At 46.7% G+C, this 5733-nt stretch overlaps 1 long non-coding RNA gene across 1 annotated transcript in view; it reads left to right on the forward strand.

Annotated features, from left to right (window-relative positions):
- Nucleotides 1-5211: 5211 nt before the first annotated feature.
- LOC139023353 (uncharacterized) overlaps nt 5212-5733 on the forward strand; it is an 8614-nt gene continuing 8092 nt past the window's right edge. The window contains exon 1 of the long non-coding RNA XR_011474488.1: nt 5212-5729. This is a non-coding gene — a long non-coding RNA (uncharacterized lncRNA). The remainder of the gene's footprint in view (nt 5730-5733) is intronic.

Raw genomic sequence — 5733 nt, forward strand, 5'->3', positions numbered from 1 at the left:
ACAACCCTCTGTTGTCTCTCTAGTTGAATGGTGGAGGTGATGTGTCATGTTGGAGCTGACAGGACAGACACTAACCCTCGTTTGTCTCCTAGTTGAATGTGGAAGTGATGTGGTCATGTGGAGCTGACAGACAGACACTAACCTCTATTGTTCTCTCTAGTTGAATGTGGAGTGATGTGGTCATGTTGGAGCTGACAGGACAGACACTAACCCTCTGTTGTCTCTAGTTGAATGGTGGAGTGATGTGGTCAATGTTGGAGCTGACAGGACAACACACAACCCTCTGTTGTCTCTCTAGTTGAATGGTGGAGGTGATGTGGCCATGTTGAGCTGACAGGACAGACACTAACACCTCTGTTGTCTCTCTAGTTGAATGGTGGAGGTGATGTGGTCATGTTGGAGCTGACAGGACAGACACTAACCTCTGTTGTCTCTCTAGTTGAAGGTGGAGGTTGATGTGGTATTGGAGCTGACAGGACAGACATAACCCTCTGTTGTCTCTCTAGTTGAATGGTGGGTGAGTGGTCATGTTGGAGCTGACAGGACAGACACTAACCCCTGTTGTCTCTAGTTGAATGGTGAATGTGGTCATGTTGGAGCTGACAGGACAGACACTACCTCTGTTGTTCTCTAGTTGAATTGGAGGTTGATGTGGTCATGTTGGAGCTGACAGGACAGACACTAACCCTCTGTTGTCTCTAGTTGAATGGTGAGGTGATGTGTCATGTTGGAGCTGAACAGACACATAACCCTCTGTTGTCTCTCTAGTTGATGTGAGGTGATGTGTCATGTTGAGCTGACAGGACAACACTAACCCTCTTTGCATCTCTAGTGAATGGTGGAGTGATGGGTCATTTGGAGCTGACAGGACAGACACTAACCTCTGTTGTCTCTCTAGTTGAATGGTGGAGTGATGTTCATGTTGGAGCTGACAGACAGACACAACCTCTGTGTTCTCTAGTTGAATGGTGGAGGTGATGTGTCATGTTGGAGCTGACAGGACAGACACTAACCCTCTGTTGTCTCTCTAGTTGAATGGTGGAGTGATGTGTCATGTTGGAGCTGACAGGACAGACACTAACCCTCTTGTCTCTCTAGTTGAATGGTGGAGGTGATGTGTCATGTTGGAGCTGACAGGACAGACACTAACCCTCTGTTGTCTCTCTAGTTGAATGGTGGAGGTGATGTGGTCATGTTGAGCTGACAGGACAGACACTACCCTCTGTTGTCTCTATGTTGAATGGTGGAGGTATGTAAGCCATGTTGGAGCTGACAGACAGACACTAACCTCTGTTGTCTCTCTGTTGAATGGTGGAGGTGATGTGGTCATGTTGGAGCTGACAGGACAGACACTAACCCTCTGTTGTCTCTCTAGTTGAATGGTGGAGTGATGTGGTCATGTGGAGCTGACAGGACAGACACTAACCCTCTGTTGTCTCTCTAGTTGAATGTGGAGGTGATTGGTCATGTTGGAGCTGACAGGACAGACACTAACCTCTGTTGTTCTCTAGTTAATGGTGGAGTGATGTACCATGTGTGGACTGACAGGACAGACACTAAACCCTTTTGTCTCTCTAGTTGATGGTGGAGGTGATGTGTCATGTTGGAGCTGACAGGACAGACACTAACCCTCTGTTGTCTCTAGTTGAATGGTGGTGATGTGGTCATGTTGGAGCTGGGACAGCACATAACCCTCTGTTCTCTAGTTGAATGGTGGAGTGATGTAGTCATGTTGAGCTGACAGGACAGACACTAACCCTCTGTTGTCTCTCTAGTTGAATTGGTGGAGTGATGTAGCCATGTTGAGCTGACAGGACAGACACTAACCTCTTCTTGCTCTCATGTTGATGGTGAGGTGATGTGGTCATGTTGGAGCTGACAGGACAGACACTAACCCTCTGTTGTCTCTCTAGTTGAATGTGGAGGTGATGTCATGTTGGAGCTGAAGGACAGACACTAACCCTCTTTTGTCCCTCTAGTTGAATGGTGGAGGTGATGTGTCATGTTGGAGCTGACAGGACAGACACTACCCTCTGTTGTCTCTCTATGAATTGGAGGTGATGTGCATGTTGGAGCTGACAGGACAGACACTACCCTCTGTTGTCTCTCTAGTTGAATGGTGGAGGTGATGTGTGGTCATGTTGGACTGACAGGACAGACACTAACCCTCTGTTGTCTCTTAGTTGAATGGTGAGATGATGTGGTCATGTTGGAGCTGACAGGACAGACCCACAACCCTCTGTTGTCTCTCTAGTTTAATTGGTGAGTGATGTGTCATGTTGGAGCTGACAGGACAAGACAAACCCTCTGTTGTCCTCTAGTTGAATGGTGGAGGTGATGTGCATGTTGGAGCTGACAGGACAGACACTAACCCTCTGTTGTCTCTAGTTGAATGGTGAGGTGATGTGTCATGTTGGAGCTGACAGGACAGGCACTAACCCTCTGTTGTCTCTCTTAGTTGGATGGTGGAGTGTATGTGTCATTTGGAGCTGACAGGACAGCACTAACCCTCTGTTGTCTCTAGTTGAAGAGTGGAGGTGATGTGTCATGTTGGATGACAGGACGACCATACCCTGTTGTCTCTCTAGTTGAATGGTGGAGGTGATGTGTCATGTTGGAGCTGACAGGACAGACACTAACACCTCGTGTTGTCTCTGTTGAATGGTGGAGGTGATGTGGTCATGTTGGAGCTGACACGGACAGACACTAACCCTCTGTTGTCTCTCTAGTTGAATGTGGAGTGATGTGGTCATGTTGGAGCTGACAGGACAGACACTAACCCTCTGTCTCTCTAGTTGAATGTGGAGGTGATGTGGTCATGTTGGAGCTGACAGGACAGACACTACCCTCTGTTTCTCTGTATTGAATGGTGGAAGTATGTGTGCCATGTTGGAGCTGACAGGACAGACACTAACCCCTGTTGTCTCTCTAGTTGAATGGTGGAGTGATGTGTCATGTTGGAGCTGACAGACAGACACTAACCCTCTTTGTCTCTTCTAGATGATGGTGAGGTGATGTGTCATGTTGGAGCTGACAGGACACACTAACCCTCTGTGTCTCTCTAGTTGAATGGTGGAGTGATGTGCTCATGTTGGACTGACAGGACAGACACTAACCCTCTGTTGTCTCTAGTTGAATGGTGAGGTGGATGTGGTCATTTGGAGCTGACAGCAGCACTAACCCTCTGTTGTCTCTAGTTGAATGGTGGAGGTGAGTGGTCATGTGAGCTGACAGGACAGACACTAACCCTCTGTTGTCTCTTAGTTGAAGTGGGGAGTGATGTGCATGTTGGAGCTGACAGGACAGACACTAACCCTCTGTTGTCTCTGTATTGAATGTGGAGTGATGTAGCCATGTTGGAGCTGACAGGACAGACACTAACCCTCTGTTGTCTCTAGTGAATGGTGGAGGTGATGTGTCATGTTGGAGCTGACAGGACAGACACTAACCTCTGTTGTCTCTCTAGTTGAATGGGGAGTGTATGTGTCATGTTGAGCTGACAGACAGGACACTAACCCTCTGTTGTCTCTCTAGTTGAAATGGTGGAGGTGATGTGTCATGTTGGAGCTGACAGGACAGACACTAACCCTCTGTTGTCTCTCTAGTTGAATGGTGGAGGTGATGTGTCATGTTGGAGCTGACAGGACAGACACTAACCCTTGTTGTCTCTCTAGTTGAATGTGGAGTGATGTGTCATGTTGGACTGACAGGACAGACACTAACCCTCTGTTGTCTCCTAGTTGAATGGTGGAGGTGATGTGCCATGTTGGAGCTGACAGACAGAACTTTTCCAGATCTCAGAGTCTGGTTTGGAGATATAGAGGCTGACACTATGTACAGGTAAGCTGTGTGTGTGAGTAGAGAATATGGCTGCATGCATGTAACTGTATAATCGTGTAATTGACGATTATGGATGAAGAATGTCATGAAAATACAATTATAAAACGTTATTTTATTTTTATTTTTGATGAACTTCAATTTTAGAGGACAGACTTTACCCAAAGCAGTAAATTAAAAGTGAGTACAAACCACAACTGATATCCGGAGAGACCAGAGGAGCTAACCTAACCCGTTTTAAATTGTTAGTTAACGGCTGCCTAAAGACGGCTGACATGCGGTCGAGTCCGTTTCCGTGGTACACGGACTCTACAACGTGGTGGATCTCGTGGTGGTCTTGTCTTTGTCTTAACCCCCCTCTTCTGTGCCAGGTGTGGAGAGAGCGTGCTCTGCGTGGTGCCTGACATCTCTGCCTTCAGAAGAGGGTAGCGCGTGGTCCTGTCAGCCCGTCCAGGTCCCCGTCACCTTGGTCCGCAACGACGGAGTCATCTACTCCACGCCCTCACCTTCACCTATACCCCGGAACCAGGCCCTCGTCTTCACTGCACGCTGCCGGGCCATCCTCCAGACCCACAGTCACACTATCTCCTCTTGTCCTCACCTCACCTTCTTTCCTCAGGAGTCTGGGATGGGAGGTTCAGGGGGTTGCGGACAGGACAGGCGGACTACGGATTGCCAAGGGGAGGGTCAACCAATAGCGTTGGGTTGTCGTCGGTTCGTCGGTGATGTCAGTTTCGTCATAGCAGCGGGAAGTGTGTGTGTGTGTGGGGGGTGAGAGGCTCATGGACCTGCTTTGGAACCACACACGCTCGCTCAAGGACTCTTTGAAAGAGAGCGATTGGTGAGAGGGAAGGAGAAGAGAGAGTGAGGTTCTGATGAAAGACAGACCTGGAATGGAGGGAACCCCTCTCTGGTGCCCCCCTCTCTGGTGCCCGTGTGGTCGTTTGTGGACATGACACTGCAGCCTGGTCATTCAGTCTGGGAGACGTTTCACCTCAAGGATGACAATAACCAGGAGCCCTTTTAATACATTTGTTGCGAGAACAGCTTTTTTTATTTTTTTTCAACACTCTTTCTACAAAGTTTAGTTTTCGTTTTGACACAACAAAGGGCTTGGTAATGATGGAAGTATCACTCGTGTGCAGAGAAACTTCATTATTGTTTATGGGGAAACCATTTATTATAGTAACAATTTTTACGGACCAAGGAATAATATTATTATTATAGTATTTTATTCTTTATGATATTTTATAAGCTTTAGCCGAGTACATTTTCAAATGTTTTTTGTATATTTAACACTTTTTGTTACCAAAAGTTTTATTTTTCATCTTGAGAGTGATAACTCTAGGAGATTGAGTTACGTGTATTCAGGCTGCGTCTCAATCGTCTAAACTGGATTCCTCCCTTATTAGTGTGAAAGAGTGAAGCAACCTCGGGTGCTTGTGCAAGTCTTAAAGTCTAGAAAAGTCACGGTTGTAAGTTATCCGAATAGGGCGAGAGTTGAACAAGTGAAAGCAAACTCGCAGTAGTTATCTCTATCTACCCCATCTCTTTTCACCTTCTCTGTCCTGTCCAGATTAAGGAGAGAAAATTAGGCTCGGGTTAAGGGAGAGAAGCCATTTTTAGACGTTGAGATGCACCCCATAATTCTCAGACCAGTTTCTACAGCAACCTTAAATCTTCCTGGCCAATCGCCTTAAATCGATCAGTCTCTTTCTACCAGACCTTTTAGAAGAAAATAAAAAAATTGTACTTTATTTTTCCTTTCTATGTTGTGTGTATATAAGGTGTCGTTTTCTGAAACTGTCTAAAAGAGTGTTTTGGTCGACACTCGTTAAAGCCAAGGCCTGGGAATGATAAATCATGTCATTGGTCTGTCTCAAATTACACCCGTTT

Source organism: Salvelinus sp. IW2-2015, linkage group LG31 (assembly GCF_002910315.2).
Source record: "Salvelinus sp. IW2-2015 linkage group LG31, ASM291031v2, whole genome shotgun sequence".
In the NCBI taxonomy this organism is placed as follows: Eukaryota; Metazoa; Chordata; class Actinopteri; order Salmoniformes; family Salmonidae; genus Salvelinus; species Salvelinus sp. IW2-2015.